Raw genomic sequence first — 21699 nt, 5'->3', positions numbered from 1 at the left:
TTTGTCTCAGTAAGTCATGGTTCATAATGATCATAGTTTTATAATTGAGCCCTTTCCCACACTTCTCAAACTCATATTATTCAGCTCACACTTCACGAGATTTCATACAGGGAGCATCAGAAGTTTCTAAGTGCCACCACCTTTTTTTCTGTGATATGTGCTATTATTATTTTTTGATTGTGATAAAATATACATAACATAAAACTTAGTGTCTTAACCATTTTTAAGTGTGTAGTTCAGTATTATTAAGTTACATTCATAATATTTTTGTGACCAGTCTCCAAAACTGTTCTAAATTCATTCCACAAACATTTATTGAATGAGGAACATGGATAAGGAAGCCAGTGGTTACAGGTCAGTGAGGCCTATGTCCTGAGGTCCTCCTTATGGGATTAGATCCTAGGTGGACTTCTGTGCTTCCGGATGGGACCACCATTACCACCCAGTGTGTCAGGCCTCCTCTTCTGGCTTCTTGTTGGCTACTTGAAGATTGTTCCTCTCCCTGTCACTGCCTGGAGTAGTTGTGCCACCTCTGTTCCTAGAGCCCAGGAAGAAGTTGGTGGATGTTGTCCATGTGAGAGCCAAGCTCTGTAGCCGAGCCCACATGGCCTTGGGTGGGGGCAAGGCGGGGCAGGGGCGCTGCTGCCAAACCCAGAACTTCACCAAACCCCAAGCAACTATTTGCCCAAATAGAGTATCTTAGACCTTCCACCCGTCATGTGTAAGCTAAACATACTGTCCTTCAGCTTGCAAGCTCAGCTTCCTCCGGGAATGCCTGCCTTCTGTGATTATTCCTAAGTGCCTTTAGTCTGTTTTACTTCTGAAAAAATGACCGTGGTGACATGGCTGAAGTCCCAGACTAGGGGCATGTGTAAAACTAAACAGATTAGTGGGGGATGGCTCCAGGTCCCATTTGGTGTGTTCATTTCCATGGAGACCTCTTGAAAGTGAAAGACAGTCATGGCATTCTTGTATAGTACATAGAGCTCCTTATAGAGGAGAAGGTTTATTATGATGATTAACTTGCAGGCTCTCTTTCCTTTGAAAACTTGAGGCCTTAGGCATCTGGATGTGGACCCTGATTCTCCATTTCACGGTGTCAGATTGTATGGGGCTTATAAATACCACGAAGTGGGTACAGGTTAGGGGTGCAGGCTTTGAATTCAGATTTCATGTTTCCAGGTATATATCTTATAGATTGCAACTAGAGAAAGGTGCCCTGGCTTTTTGGTCAGTAGAATGAGAATGAAAAATAAGTGAGCCTTTTCCATTGAGTTTTTGGAAAGATCAAGTGATAATGCATGCACAGCACTTTCACATAGCTTGACATCATGTCATGACTCCATCAATGTATTCATGAATGTTAATTAACTAATTGCGTGGCTGTTGCAGCCATCATTATGCAGCCATTTTTCTGTGCCTCTCATTTTCGTGCTGTAGTTATGTAGGGTCTGTGTATCCATCTTTTACACTCAAATGTTGCTGTCTGAGCACCACGACCATGAAGCACTGTACAAGTTTGAGTAGTTCATTTGCTGAAGCCTTCTCCTTGGTGAGCTGAGCCCAAGCTCCCAGCCCGTGGTTTTCCCCATGAATGACCCCCTCAGGTTTCTGAGGCCCCAGAATTACCTCTCACCGTTTCTCTTTCTCAAAGATCAAATGGCTTCAGTACTGCTGTCTCCCTTTCCCATGTGAAAGAAAACTATGAGGTTAAGTGAAGTGAAGATCACCTGCTTGAAATGTTTTATTCTAATGCATGACCTCACTGTCATTGCATAGTTTAAGAATAATGGGAATTTTTATATTTTACTAGTTATTTTTGTTGAAGGACTTTCTTTGCTATTTGAATACCACTTTGATAAAGTTTTTCAAGTTCTTCAGCTTAGCACAGCTGATTTAATTTCTGTTCTGTTCTTATATCTAGACACTATGGTTTTTCATGATTGTACTAAAAATGCACAGACCAAATTCTGCTTTTTTACCTCTCAACATTATATCCAGGTATTTTGAGATATATTCTAAAAAGGTGAGGTTGTTCCTAAATGCCTGCCATTGAAGGATTTGTTAGGTCAGTTTAAAATGGGGACATCATTCCATATGCAGTGTCATAGAGTGATGTCCAAATCATATGGTTGTAATTTCTTTTAAAAAGCTGATTGCAGAATGACATATTGTATGGGCCTTTTTCTATAAAAGTTTGGATTTGTTTTATCTATTTTTATTTTATTTGTTACTTGTTCCTGAGGATATATTTGTTGATCTCAGAGAGAGAAGGAGAGAGAGAGAAACATTGCTGTGAGATAGAAACATTGACCGGTTATCTTCTGTATGCACCCTGACTGGGGATCGAACCCACAGTCTAGGTGTGTGTCCTGGCCAGGAATTGAACCTGCAGCCCTTTGGCACACAGGGTGATGCTTCAACCAACTGAGCACCTGACCAGGCTGGATTTGGTTCATTTTTCTAAAAAGATAGCTCTAAGGATAATCATTAAGGTATAAACAGTAGTTTTCTTTGCGTTGTAGAATTTCAAATAATTTTTATATTTTTCCATGCTTGTATCTTATATGTATGTGTGTGTATATATACTCAGTGGAATGTATAGCATTTTGATAATCAGAAAAGGCACATTGAAGCTGTCTTCATTTCGGAAATGGAAAGATGGAAAGTTTGGAGTAGTTGACAGACTGTTGCCGGGAGAGCAGGAGGCTGAATGGAGTGAGGGAGGGAGAGAAGCTGGGATATGGGAGAGAGCAGAGAGAACACAGGAGCAGCCAGGAGATACTAGGAAGATAAGTCTGTGCCCTTGATCTTAGAGCTGTCATTCCCACCTGCTGAAAATAAAACCTTGGCTTTCCAGGAGCCTTTTGAAGAGTGGCTCACGGAGCGAAATGGGTATATTTTAAATCAGTGAAGACTACAAAAAGCATCAAGAAAAACTCAAGTCAGGATCAACTAGAAGTTGAAATCAAACATCTCAGTTCCAGAGAGTAACTGAATAAGTCACTTGAATGAAATGGCCTGGGGTAAAATTTGAAGCTTTTAAAAACAGCAATTAAAAATATAAAGTTTAAACCCTGACACAGCAGCCTATTGTTGCTCCATTGTGGGGCTGGGGAAATGGGCCACCTAGTCTGCTTTTGGATGAGGCATATCCACTTGGGTCTCCAAAGGGCCTCTGTATCCTTCCAGAGGGGTAGTAAGCAGCAGGTGGGGGTAGGGTTGTATGGTAACATTTGGGAGCTTCTGTGAAGTTTTGGGACTTGACTGCCTTGAATAATCTTTGCTGGCAGTTTCTTGCTCAGTACTGATAAACTTGGGCAGATGGCTTTGCTTCCCTGCCCCAGGTAACACATTTACCTGCTGTCTGGTGAAGGAGAAGCTGCTGCTGGTGGGTTTCTGTAGGTGGAAGGGTGGGGGATGGGCAGTGCTTAGTCCTGGGTCCTCCAGTGGCTTCTCACTGGAAGATACACAGGAAATGATAAATGACAAAGCCAAGATAAAAAATAAGAAGAAAAATGACTAATTGTTACTCATCGAATACTACGATGTGCCAGGCCTTGAGCTAGAGTTTGACCTTCTGATCCCACTAATCCCCTCAACAATCTTCTTTAATAGTCTGCTATCTCTGTTTACACCAAGCAAGCTGGACAACTCTATCTCAGATGTAGTGAGGTCAGAATTTGGATTTTAACACAGGTCTTTCTGAATTCAAAATTAGACTCAACCATTGTGCTCTCTTGCCTCTCAGCAAGGAGGAGCAGGTAGCTGGTGCTTCAGGTGTGAGGGAAGGGAGCAGCAAAAGCACTGATGGTAGGGTGGGGGCAAAGGCTTCCAGAGAAGCGAAGCCAGAGCTGGCCCTCATGGGAGAGTCAAGGTGGAGACACAAATGAAGGCAGAACAGAGGGTGGTTGTTCCTGGCAAGAAAAGACTTTCAGAGACTCTTAAGAAAGTAGTTAATAGGTAAAATGCTAGAAATGCTTCAAAAAGTTCCTAGGCGAGATGGACTTAGGAAATGCTAGGCTAAACAGGTTTCTTTACTGCAGGACTTGTCAGAGCCTTTAATAAAATAGTAATGTATATTGTATATCTGTACCAAATGTATTTGTTGACCTTGGAGAGTATTTCATGGAATAATATCTAGAATATCTTTTAGGGCACCCAAGGTTGTTGTACTGTTTCTTTGGGAGTTGTGATAATCAAGGATGGAGAGGGAAGGAGGTTCGGGCATGTCAGATTAAAGAAGTATCTGATCAGCAGTGGGCACCATAAAGGGGGTGTCTGTTGTTTATATTATCAATAACCTGGCTATTCTGTCTAGTATGGTGGGAGGGGAGGAAGGAAAGTTGAGTCCTGAGGCAGAGAATCCAGTTAGATGCTTCTTCTACAGGCTGCTGAGAGTTGACAGTGTGAAGCTCTGTAGTAGCACTGTGAGTGGAAATAATGGATTTAATAACATGATACAGGAAAAAGCCAACAGGTGGCTATAAGGGAAGGTGGGGAGTCCTTAACTGAAGCCTGGGACATGGGCAAGTACAGGGATGTCTCCCAGGCACCAGCTGTTGAAATAAAAATGCCAAGTTTGCTTACATAGTGATGTTAACCAACGTTACCCCCCCTCCCCAATTTAATTTTTGAAAAGATGCAAAGAAAGATTTTTGCACGCCGAATGGGAATTGATGATGCACTGTTTGTGTGAAGATGCAGGACTGTCCCACAGGAGGAAGGTCTGAGTAGGAAAAGTAGAGTTGAGTCACTGAAATAGAGACAGCCACGGTGGCAGGGATTTCAAAGGGAGCGGGAAGGGCCGGCCTTAAGCCCTGCACCTCTGGGTGAATCCCCATCCTGGAATCGTGTGGAAGACTCCATGGAAACAAAGGGACTTAAGAGAACACCCTCTAAAGAGATAGGAACCCTGAGTCCCAGTGAAGGAGACAGCAGTAGCCTGAGGTTCCGTATTTGGTTTGTGGCTGAGCTAGCTGCCCAAGAGCAAGTCACCTGCCTCCTGCCAGTGCTTTGTTTCTTTTGCTCCTCAGCACTGCCTGCTTCCTCTTCTTAGGAGTATATATAGCATCTGGGGTTTAGATGCTGCAGGTGCTTCAGGAGGGCTACAGGTGGCCTTCCTAGCAGGTGTGTCCACCGGTGCAGATCAGGACTTTTTGACTTCATTCTGTTATTGCTTCCCTCCTGCCTCCATCCCATCCCTACGCCCTCTGCAGGGCAGCAGAAGGGCCTGATAGCCTGGTGGTCTTGTCCTATGGGCCAATGGCTCTCTCCTCTGAATCCTTGTCCTCTGGGCCTGAAGTCCCTTGTCTGTAAGGCTGAAGGCCAGGATGGCTGCCTGGGACTGCTGGCTCTCTGTGCTCTCCCTTGCCTGGCCTCGGTCTGGGGCTGAACATGGCCCAGGTCCTGCTTGTCAGCACGTGCCTTGGGTTCCGTGTTAACGTTCCCAAATTGGGGTTGCAGAGGATTGAGTGTCCGTGCTGAGCCTTCTCAGGCAGCCAGCTGCGAAACCTTCAAAGGGCTGTGTGTAATTGGTTTGGGAGATGTGTGTGTGGGGGGCGGTGTGGAGGGACTGAGATGGGGACAAAGAAGTCAGTTTTTAAAAGGAAAAAAATAAATGAACATAACAGCTTTGGGCTGTTTGGATGGGGTGTGGTGCTTGGGCACATTGAAACCGCTTTCTTCTTCCCTTCATATTTTTCCACTTCCAGAGGCCCCTTTGACCAGTGCCTTACTGACCCCTGCAGACCCCCTCTGTGTAAATACAGCCTCTGTCTCCCACCCCCTCACTCATTACGCATTCCTTTAATCTGACCCATCTCCACGTCCCCAGCTGGCAGAGACTCAGCAGATTCCAAACCCCAGCTGGTGCCGGAGTGTTTACACGGGCGGGGAAGCTTGGCAGACAACTTGCCCCCAGGCTCCTCAGCTGTAGGAAAAGGTAGAAAGACATCCCAGAGATAAGTGGCCTGTTTGTTTGTGGACTGTCCCTCCTCCCTGGTTCACTGTCCCCCTCGAGCCCACCCTCATTCCAGTTCCTGCTCTAGCCTGAAAAAATAAAAGGGAAAAGAATCTCTTTGTGTCCCAGGAGTACGGGGCTAGGGACTCCCTGGCTCATCCCTGCCACCCAAGTAACCCTTTATGGAGCACTTGGAGTGCACAGAGAAAGAGCCTTTCACTTCACTAGAGCAGATCAGATATTATTTAAAAGACATTATTTGTTAGTATAAAATTACTCCCTATTCATAGTGGGTATTGCTTTTCCAAAATCAGTACTAAAGGCTGTGTGGCTGAATATTCATGAAACCAGGCCTGGGATTCATTACTGCAGCCTCAGGCCAGTGGTGTTCTCAAGGGTCTGTGTCGCCACCACCTCTGTCCTCAGTGCAGGCTCTCCAAGACACTCAGACAGGTGGTCACTAACCCCGGAGTGGAGGTTTATCTTGACCCGAGTTTGTGAGAAGCCAGTCTCAGGGTGTCCTGCACAAAGAAAGCCTTTTCTCGTCCTGGTTGTCAGCACCGGTGATCATTTGGGACTTAATTGGCCCTTAGAGAGTGGTAGTTTGTCCACCTCCCACTGGTTTACCCGTGTGTTTGGGAGAGACCTTTGCTGATTTGAAGTGCTCTGTCCTTAGCAGTTGTAGAGACCATGTTAATTATTATCAGGTGGTGTTAGTGTAAGCCTTTTATTTGAGGAGCATGACTACATGAGTCGGGTCCCACAGGAAACAGATGGGGTCATTCAGGAACAGTTACTGAAGGCACAATGAAGAAGGGTGGAGACAGGATCAGGGGAAACAGATAAGGGTGGTGAAACATCCCAGCTCTTGCAAAAGGGGGTGATAGCCCTAAGCCTGAAGGGCCAGGGATGGAGTGAACCCAGAACTCACTAAGATGTCAGGAGAAGGAGAGAGGAGGAAGGCAACGTAATGCAAGTGAGCTATAGCCAAAAGAGAGGGGCAGGACCTTTGGTGGGGATTAGTCCCTGGCCTATCTGCCCAGCAGGGAGGGCGCCAGGCGATGAATGCCCTAGTCTCCTGCAGATTCAGTTGAAGCCAGAGGTCCAGGAAGCCCATTGATGTACTCCATAAAGGTCATCCGCTGTCTGCTCTGGGACGAAGAGCAGGGTGGAGAATGGGCCTGGAGGGGCAAGTGGAGAGTTATTCAGCTCAGTAGCACTTAGAGCTGCTGTTCCATCTCCTTTTTGAAACCTGCCTCATTCACGCCCATGGGCATCGGAAAGGGTGGCACAGCGAGCCTGATGCTCCGAAATACTACAAACTCTTGACAGCAGGCATTTTTGACAGATGTTTCCTGACTGCAGTAAGCCAAATAGTGTAACACAGCTACATTAAACTATGTGTTGCTCTGATCTCTGGTGAGAGCAGGATCACCCGTGCTTCTTAAAAGTGGCAGCACATTAAATGCCTCCACTCCCATCTTTTGGGGCTAGTTCACATAATACTCAAGTACCACTTAAACCCATTTCCCTCTCTTACCCTAGTGCTTTGCACACTCAGCCCTCAGGGACCTAGCTGCCCTTTCCACTGTAGTGTAAATGGGATTCTAATCACTGGGTCCAATTACCACTAGTCTTTGAATGTGTGTATCCAACAGGAAATTACTTTCTTGACAGTTTCACTTGGAGGGGCTTAGACTTACTTGTCCATTAGGTAACTGATAAAATTTAACTGGTAAGTTATGAAATATGGGGCAGCTTTTAGAGTTGTGTGGCTGGAAACAAAGACTTTGAATTTTTGTTACAGTATTGCCTCTTAATTGCGGGAAGCAGTTTTTTCTTGATCTGGGCTTGAATCACTTTGAGAAGCAAGGTTTGAAATGCACAGTGTGCTGGAATCGAGAACATCTCCATGAACACAGTAGACAAAGACAGTTGACTTTGGGGCCCAGTAGCTTTTAGAATACTCGAGTGAATGGATGAGTGAATAAAGCTTTAAGGGGCCTGAAGGCTGGATTTGTTTTCCTTTTCCCATTTTAGACTAGCTTTTTTGAAACAAATGGAGACAGCTGTGATCTAAAGTTGGCCACACAGTAGATGGTCCCCCAAAGCTGCCATGACTTCATGAAGCTAGACCAGTGATTTTTGAACCAGTGTGCTGTAAGAATTTTTAAAACATGCAATACCCAGCTATTTAGTTGGGTGCACTGACCTCTTTTCCCTCAGAATGTCAAATAAGAAAAAGACAACAGCCAACACAACAAGGGCCATCACGTGTGAATGTATCAAAATTATACCTATTTTTTGGTCAGATTGGCAAAAGATTTACTTTTTGGTGTGCCACAGAATTTTAGTAATTAGTGTATGTGTGCCATGAGATAAAAAAGATAGAAAATCGCTGAGCTAGATGGCTCCAACTGGAGGCCTCCTCTTGTACTTTCAGAGCACCTTAATGGTATGCTCAAACCCTCCTCTCCCCTCCCCCAAGAAGTTTTCCTGGAGGAGAGCCATAGGTCTCCAAACTCGGAGGAGGCAACAAGGACCCTGGGGGTGCAGAGATGAGTAAAACCCTGGTCTCTACTTTGGGAAAGGAAAAGAAACTCTCCTTGTTCTTTGCCTAATTGTGTCTTGATTCATGAGATCTTGTCTGAAAACTAATACTTGTCAGAGTCTCACTTTGATCATTATTAATTTTTAGGCACATTGTTCAGGTAACATGGTGCTTCAGAATCCAGACATCACAGTCCATTGTGAGTTCATCCTGCTTCTGGGGCTTATTAGCTGTGTGCCTTTGGGCAAGTGTCTTAAGCTTTCTGAGCCTCACTTGTTCAGTACAGTAGGGCCCCTGGAAGGGTTAAATGAGATAGTTTCTGTAAGTGTTTAGAGCAGTTCCTGGCACATTGTAGGAGTTAGTGTCAGTGTTAGTTGACTTTGGAGCTGGAGGTTAAATGAGGTGATCTTGTCTGGTATTTAGCACAGTGCCTGGCAATTTATAAAATCTCACACATCAGTTGTTCCTCACAGGGTTGTTGGGGGTTACATGAGGTAATCATGTAAAGGACCGCAGCCTTGCCTGGCTTGCAGTCAATGTTCAATAAAGGGTGGTCAGTTTTATCATTTCCAAAATAAGGGAGTTGGACTAGATTGATAGCTTAGCTCCTAAATTTGGTCTCTAAGACTTTGAGGGAAGGAAGCGGATTTTATAATTTTTGCATCTCCTGTAGCACTGTGCCTTGCCCAAAGCATGTGCTCAATAAATATTTTGTGATTGAAGAATTGATTTAATATATATATTTAAGTATAATTTATTGATTATGTTGTTACAGTTGTCCCAATTTCCTTTCCCTTTGCTCCCCTCTTCCTAGTACCCCCCTCTGTCCAGCAATCCCACCCCCCTTAGTTCATGTCCATGCGTCATGTGTATAAGTTCTTTGGCGTCACCATTTCCTATATTATTCTTAACTTCTCCCTGTCTATTTTGTACCAACCAATTTTGCTTCTTAGTCCTTGCACCATTACCCCATTTCTCCCCCTTCCCCTTCCCAGCTGATAACCCTGTTCTGGTTGTTTGCTTAGTTTGTTTTTGTTTTTATTTTTTAGGGGTTCAGTTGTTGATAGTTGTGTTTGTTGTTATTTTAATGTTCGTAGTGTTGATCTTCTTTTTCTTAAATAAGTCCCTTTAACATTTCATATAATAATGGCTTGGTGATGATGAACTCCTTTAGCTTTACCTTGTCTGGGAAGCACTTTATCTGTCCTTCTCTTCTAAATGATAGCTTTGCTGGATAGAGTAATCTTGGTTGTAGGTCCTTGCTTCTCATCACTTTTGCCGTTCCCTGCTTGCCTGCAAAGTTTCTTTTGAGAAATCAGATGAAAATATTAATAGGCAACCCTTTGTAGGTAACTCTGCTTTTCTCTTGCTGGTTTTAAGATTCTCTCTTTATCTTTCACCTTTGGCATTTTAATTATGATGTGTCTTGGTGTGGTCCTCTTCGGGTTTAGCTTCTTGGGGACTCTTTGCTTTCTGGACTTATATGTCTATTTCCTTCACCAAATTTGGTTATTTTTTCTTCATTATTTTTTCACTTAAGCTTTCAATTTCTTGCTCTTCTTCTCCTTCTGGCACCCCTGTGATTCGGATGTTGGCACATTTAAAGTTGTCCCAGAGGTTCTTAAGTCTCTCCTTGTTTTTTTCAATTTTTTTTTTCTGGGTACTGTGAACTTTATTGATGGTGCATGACAAGGTAGGGCTCCCTAAGCCCCTCCCCTCTTTAAGGGGTCTAGGATGGCAACTAGAGGTCAGGCGATTCACAGTATGTTGGGGGATCGGTTTGGGGCAAGGATTCCCCAGCAGCTGAGGGCCTCTCTTCCTCTTGCTGGGGCTGGTGGTCCAGGGGGCTCTTATGCATTGGAGGCCATGTGGACCATGAGGTCCACCACCCTGTTGCTGTAGCCAAATTCATTGTCATACCAGGAAATGAGCTTGACAAAGTGGTCATTGAGGGCAATGCCAGCCCCAGCATCAAAGGTGGAGGAGTGGCTGTCACTGTTAAAGTCGCAGGAGACAACCTTGTCCTCAGTATAGCCCAGGATACCCTTGAGGGGGCCCTCTGATGCCTACTTCACTACCTTCTTGATGTCATCGTATTTGGCAACTTTCTCCAGGCAACAGGTCAGATCCACAACTGACACATTGTGGGTGGGGACACGGAAAGCCATGCCAGTGAGCTTCCCATTCAGCTCAGGGATGACCTTGCCCACAGCCTTGGCAGTGCCAGTAGAAGCAGGGATGATGTTCTTGGCAGCCCCTCGGCCATCACGCCACAGCTTCCCAAAGGGGCCATCCACGGTCTTCTGGGTGGCAGTGATGGCATGGACTGTGGTCATGAGCCCCTCCACGATACCAAAGTTGTCATGGATGACCTTGGCCAGGGGGACCAAGCAGTTGGTGGTGCAGGAGGCATTGCTGACAGTCTTCATGGAGTTGTCATACTTGTCTTGGTTCACACCCATCACAAACATGGGGGCATCGGCAGAAGGGGCAGAGATGATGACCCTCTTGGCTCCACCCTTCAAGTGAGCCCCAGCCTTCTCCACGGTAGTGAAGACCCCAGTGGACTCCACAACATATTCAGCACCAGCATCACCCCATTTGATGTTGGTGGGATCTTGCTCCTGGAAGATGGTGATGGACTTTCCATTGACAACGAGCTTCCCATTCTCAGCCTTGACTGTGCCTTTGAACTTGCCATGAGTAGAATCATACTGGAACATGAGACCATGTAGTTGAGGTCAATGAAGGGGTCATTGATGGCGATAATATCCACTTTGCCGGAGTAAAAAGCAGCCCTGGTGACCAGGCGCCCAATACGGGCAAATCCATTCACTTGTGTCTCAGGGTTGAGGCTGAACTGCACAGGAAAACACAGCAGTCCGTTGAACTGGAGGAGCAGAGAACTCATTTTTTTCAATTCTTGTTTTCTCATTCTGTACTGGTTGACTATTTTTTTTTTTCTTCCTTATATTCCTAATCATTGATTTGAACCCCTTCACCATTGGTTTTGTGTGGATTTTCTTTTGTTTTATTTAGCGTAGCCTTCACTTCTTCCCTTATGTGTTTGCCATACTTAAGCATATCTGTCAAGCCTATGAGCATCTTTATCACCAGTGTTTTAAACTCTGCATCTGTTTGGTTGGCTGTGTCCTTGTCACTTAGTTGTCCGACTAGAACCTTCATCCGTTCCCTCTTTTGGGCCATACATCTCTGTCTCCTCATCTTGACAGGCTCCTGTGTTTGTTTGCCTCTGTGTCTTAGGTAGAGCTGTTGCACCTGTCTGGATGAGTGTTTCTTCTTTATATCTTTGTTTGTTGGACTTCCATGCAGCTTGATTTTCTGGAACTTTCTCTAGTTTTGAGGTAGTTGTATTCCTTATTAGTTGTGGAAAGAGACGCAATATGTCTGTCTAGGCCTCCATGTTGGCCAGAAGTCAATATATTTTTTAAAAATTCTCTTTTTTCTATAGACAATGCTAAACGAAGACATGTTTCTGGGGTATGAAAGTGTCTTACCCATCAGCTTTGCGCATGTGCAAGCACACACACACACACACACACCCCTCTAGTGCTTTCTTTGACACATCTGTTTGAAGTCCCAGTATGGCCATTGTAATATCCAAGAGCGAGCCCTGGAGTCACCTCTGTGGCTGTGGTGGCTGTCACTGCAGGCCTTAGATCGTGGACCCTGGACCATGCATGGCCAGATGCTTATCTGCATGTCTGCAGGTTCCGATTCTGAACCCCATCAGTTCGGCCACAGACAGCAAAGGCCGATAGACTGATAGGAAGCTGGAGGCCTCCTGTTGGCCTCTGGCTGGCACCGTGACAGTTTCGCCTTGGAACCCACAGAACAACTACCCTCTTGTCAATTCATCCAGGTGGCCCTGCCTTTCTTGGGACATGAATGGAAGTAAAGTCATGCTGAGAGTGGCAGTGTAGCACTGGTTCAGAAGAATTCATTAAATAGATAGCACAAACATTTAATAGCCATGTTGTGAATGTAAAGGGGGGGGATGTTAATTTTGTTTTTGCCCCTCTCCCCATGTCCTCCATATTCTTCTTCCACTTCCTGTTTCCTCCTCGGAATCACATCAATTCCAGAGCAATGAACTGAGCATCTTCTCTGTATCTAGATAAGTGTCAGAACTTCAGAGGGAGCAGAGACCTTGGGGTATGCTGAGGCAGTGGGGCCTGACAGGCCAGTGGTCTCCCTCAGGCACCCTCTTCTGTGGTCCCAGATCTTACTTCCTAAGAAATACCCCTTGACTTGATGTATTCCTCCCTGGTTCCCCCCCTTACTTTTCTGCATACTCAACTGTTTTTTATCTTTGTAGTCTTACTCTTCACCTCACAGAGGTTCAGACTTCTCCCGTTCCTCCCTGACCGCCTGTCCCCCTAACTTCCGGAGTCCTGAACCAGCATCCAGACTTCGGTCTCCATTCTGCCGCTTTGAGTTCACCACGTCCACCAGCTCTGTTTTCTTCTTCCCTCTAGTGTTTACTTAGCAAGGTCCGCAGGGACCTTTGGTTTCTGAATCTGATGGACTCTTCATGTTGTCATTCATTCGACAAATATTTATTGAGGCCCCACTGTGTGCTAAGCACCATTCCAACCACTTGGGACCCATTAGGAAAAACACTCTTCAGACCACTGCCCCTGTGCAGCCCACAGGTCAGTCCCAGGTTGGCTTGTCCTCCCTGGAGTCCCCCTGCTCGGAGCACGGACTCCTTACAACACTCCTTCCGCACTGTGGTTGTGGGGACCCCCTGACTGGTCCTACTCAGTCTCCTCCTCCTCCCCCTCCCAGGCCCTGGATGGCTGCTGTTTTCTCTCTCAGGTTGATGATACTCCCATCCACACCACTCCCTGAATAACCATCGTAAGTCCTAGCCCATTTTATTTAATACGCTTATGCTTGTGCATCTGTTTTCTGAACAAGACCAGAGCACCGCTCTTGACTGCTCCCTCACTTTAATTGATTGTGCCACTGAGTCTTTGAAGATCACCCAGCGCTGCCCTGTGTCTCTTGCTGTTGCCTTCGTCCAGGCCTGATTATTCCTTCCTGCAGCAACCTCCTTCCTAACTGGCCTCCACGCTGCCTGGCTCACCTCTCTTTCCCCAGCCTATCCTGTAAGCAGAATGGGCCCTCTGTAATGGAAACCTCATTGTGTTATTCCCTGCCTAAAATTATAAGTGGCTGCCTCCCACATGTAGGATAAAGTCCAATTTTTATACCTGCCATAAAGAGCCCTTCATAGGCCTAGTTCCTGCCTGCCTTCCGGCCTCACCACCTTTCACATACACAAACCATTCCTTTTCTCTGAGAGTCTTATTTCTCCTACTTCTTACCTTAGTGCATGCAGCCCCCTTCCTGCCTTCTTGGACCTGTCTGTCCCTTCAGGATGTAGGTCAGGCAGAACCTCCTTGGTGATGTCCTCTGTTGGGGGTGGGGGGGTGGGGCTTAGTCCCTGTCTCAGTCAAGGGGACCCCTCTGGTCCTCTGAATGGCCTATCTGTACCCTCTAATAATGACAATGGTGTTGTGTTGTACAATCAATGAGCGTTAGCTTACTGGTTTGTCTGACTGGTCTGTGAATTTTTGTGGTGCCTTTCCTGCCTGGGGTGGTGTTTGGAGTGGAAGGGGGGTATGTTTCTGTGTCTGGGAGTTGAAGGGGCAAAGCTTGGAAAGGCATGGTTGGGTACCTATGGAGTCCCGGGAAACCACGCAGGGGTCCTGCTTCTATCCTAGGCACTAGGGAGTCATGGAGGACTGTGGAATGGGTCTATGGTGTTTTAGGAAAATGATTGTGTTCTTTCCCAGGATGGTCAGGGAAGATGGCAAAACAGCACTTGAGGATAGTGCTTTAATCTGTCTTCTGCAGGCCTCTATGAGGTCTTGGCAGGGAGTGCCCTCCCCTCCTTTGTGTGTGCCTAGGTGTGTTACCCTTTTGCACAAAGATTATCTGTGCTTCATGGCCAAAACTTGAGGTCGCTGGTGTCCCAGGCAGTTCCTGTTCCTTCTAGTTCAGAGGCATCCCTGAAATAGAGTTGCCCAGCAGGCCCAGGGTTGGGGACTGTAGCCCCAGGCTGTTGCTCTGGCCTGGATTCGTCAGCAAGTGGGTGGTTGTGCAGAGCCTGGGTGAGGGTTCCTGCATGTCCCCTCCCTCTCCAAAGGCCGGCTGTGAGTTCAGACTGAGGCCCAGCCTCTCCCTTGGATGGGTGGTTTTCTTCCTGAGCTGCCTTTTCCCTGCCAGAGCTCCCATCCAGCCTCTTGGGGTGCCGAGAGGCTGAGAAAAAGCACTGCATGTGATGTTTAACACCACTTTCAATTAGTAAAATGAAATTTTGTCATGATGTGTATTGCTCTGTGTGTGTGTGAGAGAGGGGGGTGGGAGAGAGAGACAATCTTGGAATATGGCATTTAATAATATATCTTGACATTTGACTAGATTTTGTTTATTCGGTTTAGGGGTATGGAGGAACTGGTTTGTGGCAGAATGTGGATAATATTTACCTCAGGTCATGCCTTTGGGGTTAAAATTGTACTTTCTGTTTATCTGTAGCACAGTTTTCTGGCAACTTTTGCCTTTTGTGTTATTATTTTCCTTCTCCACTTTGAAGATGACTTGGAATATCCCCTTGTGAATATTATTTGCTGATGAACAGGGATATCTGATGCTGGATGTTTTCCATTCACCTTTTTGGCCTTGATTTAATTCGACTGAATCAAATCATCATTATTAAGTTCTACTTATCAGGTGCCCTCATGCAGGCAGTCCTTGGCAGGTCTTTGTGAACTCATGCAGCCTGGGCTGGAGGGCGGCCTAGAATGGGGTTCCAGTGCCTGGCCCCCAGGAGCTGGATGCAGTGTTGTAATTCCTGGTAGGAAATAAAGGCGAGTCAGAACCAAGATGCGCATAGCAAGTTCCTGGGCCTGACCCCGCCTTCCTGCTGTGTGTGCAGAGTATAGCTCTTAGGGTGGCACCACAGTGGCCGGTTCATGGGGACCCATCACTTAATCTTTCATTAACGCCCTTCAGTGGAGTCGGGGTGTCCAGAAAAGAGGGACAACAGACGTCCCACATGAAAAATTCCTACAGAATAGCTTGCTTTCAGAACTCGTTTATTTGCCTCCAGCCCTTGTTTGGCTCAGTTTAAATGTGGGCGGAGGTGGACACCCTGGGTGAGCGCCTCTCTCTGCAGGGCCTGACACAAGCGCCCAGAGGGATCTGAAGGCTCCCTGTGCAAACAGACATAGTTTATGGCCCCAGGAGGCGGCTCACTTTGCTCTGTCTCTGTGAACTCAAAGTTCATTTTTCTAGCAATCTCTTATCCATATGCCTGGGCCTTCAGTCAAAACGTGAGGATTGACATGCTGATGTTTTGAGTAGGAGACTTTCCAGATGGTAGAGAATAATTAAAAGTAGTTGCAGTAGATCATCATCTGCCTATCCTTTCCTTTCCTAAGTGTAAACAAGCAAATGAAGGCAAATGGCACCCTGCCTGGTCCAGCCATCCCGGGCCTTCAGAACCCCCGAATAATCCTCTCATTTCCCCAAATGCAAGTTTATGCCATGAGTTCCTTGGGCCCTGGCACCCACTCTTGATGATGGCCAGTGATTAGTGACTAATCATCATCAGTGCTGATTAGAATTACCTACTCTCTTTGTGTTGCTGCCTTATGGAGCCAAAGCTTCTTTTGAAATGGCAACTAAGGTGACTGATGTATTGGTTCGGTGGTTCCTTTTCTGAAATCAGGTCTGCATTGTTACCTAATCTTAACTCTTCAAAAATCACTTGCAAACTGAAATTCTACACTCTGAAACCCTGTCTTTTTCCTCCCTGTCTTTGATTTTTAATTTGTTTTTAAGATATTGCATCTGAACAGCTGGCTGTTGGCCAAAAGTAAGAATAATTTGTCTTGACTAATGTGTGTGTTCTACGAATATCTACAAAGCAACCTGTAATCTGAACTCTGCCATGAGAAATACATTTAAAAAACAGTTTTAACAGTTATTTTGTGTGAGCACTTTTTAATTTTTATTTTGTTTTTGGCCTCTGTGAGGAGCGGTTTATGAGTATGCTATGCTATCCAGATAAGGGGAAAGCTACCGGAGGAAGGTGAAGAAGAGTAAAGTATATAATCAAGTAAGAGTATCAGATATAGTGATCCAGGGCTCTTTTGAGGGAGAAGATGAGGTATATAAAGTTTTTCAGAGAAGAAACATACTTATTTTATGAGAATGTATATATCTTATTTAAGGTTCTCTGTAAGGCACATGGTAGGCCCAATACAATCTCTGCAGCCTTTTTAAAGTTATAATTAAGTTGTGGATATGTAGGAAGTGGGGAAGGGCTGTCCCCAAGCCACCTCCTGTTTTCAGTACCTCATTGACTTCTCAGATTGGAGGTGAATAGCATGGTAAATTCAATCTTCATGTGGATCTTTAAAGTCCAAGTTCAAAGTGTTTAAAACTCCGTGACTCTTTCTAAATTCCTCTCTATCCCAATATGAAGTTTAGATTTTGGGACTGATGAATATAATAAAGCAAGTAATATTTTATTGTGACTGTTCCAATTAGGGTTTTTTCCCTCATAAATATATGTTGTCACTTTTTAATCTAAATAAAACTGTGATCATGGCGTTAATAGTGGATCTATTCAGCATTGTGAACATGGGCTTGTAGGGAATCTGTTGTGTATTTAGCTTTGCTTAATTCTTATATCAAGGCAGTTTTTCAAGTGAGAAAACCAGAATCTCTAGGTGTTGCGAAAAGCCACATAGAAAGGTACTGTCAGAACTCAGCCCCCTGGTTTCAGGCGCCTGGCCCTCCCAGCAGCTTCTGGTCATCCAAAATGGAGAATTTCAGAAGGCAAGAGTGAAAAGCATCGTTGTTTCAGCTGTATCTGCCTTTTGTTGAGCAGTGGAGGGGCTGCAAACCACGCACATCAAGTCTCAGCTGTAGACACGCTTGTGCAGGTGGCAAGCCGCACTCGTGGGCTTCTCCTAAAGCAGGAAGCTCTGGAGCAGACACTCCAGGAAACAAGGGCTAAAAGACTCTTTTTATTAAAAAAAGGAAAAAGAAAACCCTCTTCTCCACCAATTGGGCGTAACTTTCAAATGTTTTCCTGTCTGACCAAAATTTTCCTATCCACCACCTCAGCAGAAAGATGCAAAATCAATTTGGGGAAAGCTGGAGTGGTGGCTGTTTGGCTTCCTGAGAACAGGCTGAGCTGGGAGAGGTTTCACTTGGCTTTACCTGGGCTTCTAAGGAAGAAGGAAATGGGTGTCCTTACTATCAATTGGGGCGAAGGGTGGGGGTCTGGGTTGGCCACATGCTGCTCATTGATTTCAGCCCTTAGATTGTGTTCAAGGAGCAGAATAGATGTGATTTGCTGCAGAACTGCTTCTGTGAAAGCCAGGTCTCATATGCTGTCCTGTTCTTGGTGGCTTGTCTGCCAACACAGCCCCTCCCAAGTGCCAGCGCATGGCTATGTCTGCCAAGAAACAGAATAAACCAAACCAAAGGACTGAATGCTGCCTCAAAGGATAGTGATGAGTCTGCTTTCATCGCAGTTCTTATCTTTTCTCTTTGGTGCCCAAGTATCAACTTGCAGGGGAAAGAGAACAGATGGGGACATTTGGAACCCTGGGTGTGCCCAGTGTCCGTGGCTGGCAGGCTGGTACCAATCCTAGAGGTTAACTTACTTTCTCTGTCTGTCAGATGTAGGTGATACCCAGAACTCGTCTTCACAAGGCGGAGAAGCAGTAATACGGTTTGAATTTTTGGGAAGACCTCTAAGTGAGGCTGTGTTTTAGATGTTGACAAATAAATGGAATCACAAAATGAGAGAGCCTTTTGCTGCTGAGGCTGCTGAGGACCTTTAAGGACATCCATTCTAATAATTTCAGTTGGCCCTGTCCTTCCAATGTATCTGTAAATGGGGATATTATTAGTATGTAGCTTGCAGCGTCATTGTGAGAACTACATGAGATAATTTCTGTAAAGCACTGAGAACCATGCCTGGCACCGAGTAAACACTTGATAGCATTAACTGTCATTATTGTTGTTGTACTGGATGAAAAAAATGGGTCCAGAGAGGTAAAATACCTTGCCTGAAGTCACCCAGCTGCCCTGTAGTTGAATTGGGACTGGAGTCCGAGTTCATGATGCTTTGCTGGAAGCAGCTGTTTCACCGGTATCCTTGGTCTCCTTGTAACCAAGAGCTCAGATTCATGTGCCCCTAATAGAACATGGCATGTGGAATGGTTTTGGTTTTGTTATGGCTACACAAGCTTGTTCAGTGTCACTGCCTTCGTTCCTGATGCCCTATTTTAGTTAAAAAGTTCAGTGAAACTGTGTGTGTGTGTGTGTGTGTGTGTGTGTGTGTATGAGAGAGAGAGAGAGAGAGAGAGAGAGAGAGATGGCCCCTCCTACATAATTTAGTCTTCTCCCTTTGCATTAGTGTATTAGCACATTGTCACTTTTGACCTTTCACCCACTGAGCCTGGCATTTAAAATGCTATTAAACTCAATCTTGTTTCCTATAAACAGCCTTAGAGGGGTGGGAAATAATTGGAGTGACATTTTTAATAGGCTCCTGTTTGTCAACCTTCTGTGCTTGCAGAGATGAGCTTGTTCGGTGCTTTGTCCCTGGTCTGAAGTGGGGAGAGGGTTACAGAGTGAATTTTGGGGGTGCAACGGGTCTTTTACAACACAGAGAGTGGTTTTTATGCTGGAGCTCTAGAGTTGCTTTTTCTGATAGTCTTTTTGTTTTTTTAATTAATGGATGTAGTGAACCCAAGAGCTGATCACGTCTTCTTCCTTCAGATGGCTTCAAGAAAGCCCAGAGCCAAATTTCTGGCCACCGTTAGCCAATGAGTAGGACTTTCTGTAATGCATGTTTGTGGATCAGTCTCATTCCCTGCTTCTTCCCTTTGCCTTCAGTATATATATTTTGATCCTCTCCTGCATCTCTTTTATTTGCCATTCTATTCTATGTGCTGTATTGTATGCATCCTACGTTTGTTTTTAGAACAAACTTAAAAAATCAAATTGAATGTTGTCTTTTCTGCTTGTAAGGTTGTGAGGTCTTGGAGGCCAGTTTACCTCTCTGTTTCCCAGGTTTAGCTTCTTCGTCTGTAAAACACGGAAACTCACAGTACCTTGTTCTGAGACATGGTAGAGTGGGAATAGGCATGGCTGCCAACAAAGGAAGATGCGTGATTTGAAATGGTTTCTGCTGCTACTACCAGGGGGTAGAGCTGGAAAAATACTGGAATCTAGTGTTTTTGCCTTAATCAGAGTCCTAGATTCTTTTTCTCAGAATCATGTTGAGAAAACATTTATTAACCATTCACCTAAGTTACTAAATACTATAGCTGCTTGCAGTATTAGTTCAACAAATACATGTTGTTGAGCTACCTACTACATGCTTAGCACTGGCTTGAGCCCAGGGAGAGAGAGAGGACATGCACAGGAGTATAAATGTGGGCAGGTGGCAGGCTGAGGTCAGGTAACTGAGCACAATCCTGCCTTTGCTACTTTATTGCATATCCATTTACAAGTGCTTACTGAGCGCTGGCCATGGGCTAGGCCCTGTTTTAGGTGGGGATTGAAGATAATCAAGGCAAGTAAGATTCCTACTTTCTAGAACTTCTGTTCTAGTGAAGGGAGAGTTTAAAAACAAGTAAAGATAAACCCCAGAAAGCTGTGTACTTACAATGGGTCAATTTTATGGTGTGTAAATGACACCTCAGTAAAAGTGTTAAGAAGGAAGACCTCTGGCCTCATGGAGCCAGCCCCAAGGCAGTTGATCCTTTCTTCACAGTTGCACCTCCCAGTGTGCTCACATTCACTATAAATTTATTTGCAACCCCAAAATCAGCACACCCAGTGGTGTTGGGGCCTCTCATAGACACACACAGAGCAGTGAACAATGAGAGTGACCAGCTGAGTTCCAACAAGATGACGCTCATCTCTCCTGTAAGCAAGTGTCCTTTTTGCAGTCTATTTAGTGCCACTTTTTCTGCATTGTGCGTTTTTTGGTGATCTTGCTATTGAAAATGGCCCTCACAGCGTGGTACTGAAGTGCTGTCTCATGTTCTGAAGCATGGGGCTGTGGTGCGCCTTACGGAGGACATGCACATGTTAGGTCAGCATCCTTCAGGCGTGAGTTATAGCACCATTGGCTGTAAGTGCAGTGTTCATTCTTCAACAATATGTATCAAGTACAGCATCTTAAAACAAAAACACACACAACATCAGCTTATGTATTGATCCGCTGATAGAAGAGGTGTGACCAGAGACTTGTAGAAACCTAATTGTGTTTCCCCTTAGGAGCAGTGATTCAGTATCTGCTAATTCAATGTTCACAGCAACTTTATAAAACAGAACTACTGTGAATACCAAGAATTGACTGTCTGTGCAGGGCTGGGGCAAGAATGTATGTGGAGCCCATATAGCAAATGTCTTGTCTTCCTTAAAAAAAAAAACAAAAAACAAAACTGGGATTATTATTGCAGTAGTTAGGAGTGGCAGACTCCATACTTGAATATACACTCCCACAGAGAACCTGTCTTATCTGGGTGAGATTTTCAATATTAAGCATTAGAGGTAATAACCCTGTGGGAAGTATTAGTGGAAGGCACTAGTATGTACGAGGAAGTTTTTATTATATAACCCCTTATTTATATGCTGGCATTAGTAAACAGAAGGTGGGCCTACACATTTCCCATGTAGTTATACTTTGAATACATTGAAGAGATTTGTCCCTAGTCTCTATGATACTGAAACAACCATTTGATTCATAGAGCTAAAAAGGTGATTTAAATACTATTTAATAAGTTGCAGCTTTCTGAAACTTTTTTTTTAGTCTTTAATCCCTTGGGTCAAGTTGTGTAGTCACAGTTCAAGTTGTGATGTCAAAATAAAATGAATATGTAAATCGCAAATGGAAAAGCTAAGAGAACTGGCCCCAGACAGTGGAGGGAGGCATGGGAAAGGAAGGAAACAAGGGTATTCATTTTTTTTCTTCATGTATTTCTAAATTGTTTCACGTTTTAAAAGGATGTGTTTTGAAGTTGAAATAAAAATTTACTTAAAATGTAAATGAATTTTATGAAGGACACAGAAGTTTCTGAGACAGAGACAGGCAGAGAGGCTGCTTTGAGGGGATGAC

At 44.9% G+C, this 21699-nt stretch overlaps 1 protein-coding gene and 1 pseudogene across 2 annotated transcripts in view; one reads left to right on the top strand and one right to left on the bottom strand.

The window, feature by feature from the left end:
- The window catches only part of TRAM2 (translocation associated membrane protein 2), a 72612-nt gene that overhangs the window by 18057 nt on the left and 32856 nt on the right, over positions 1–21699 (top strand). The window lies entirely within an intron of this gene.
- On the bottom strand, positions 10364–11259 carry LOC150007164 (glyceraldehyde-3-phosphate dehydrogenase pseudogene; annotated as a pseudogene).

This window comes from Furipterus horrens, unplaced genomic scaffold, assembly GCF_987537825.1.
Source record: "Furipterus horrens unplaced genomic scaffold, mFurHor1.1.pri manual_scaffold_6, whole genome shotgun sequence".
Lineage (NCBI taxonomy): Eukaryota > Metazoa > Chordata > Mammalia > Chiroptera > Furipteridae > Furipterus > Furipterus horrens.
This window is presented reverse-complemented; position numbering and strand designations above follow the sequence as displayed.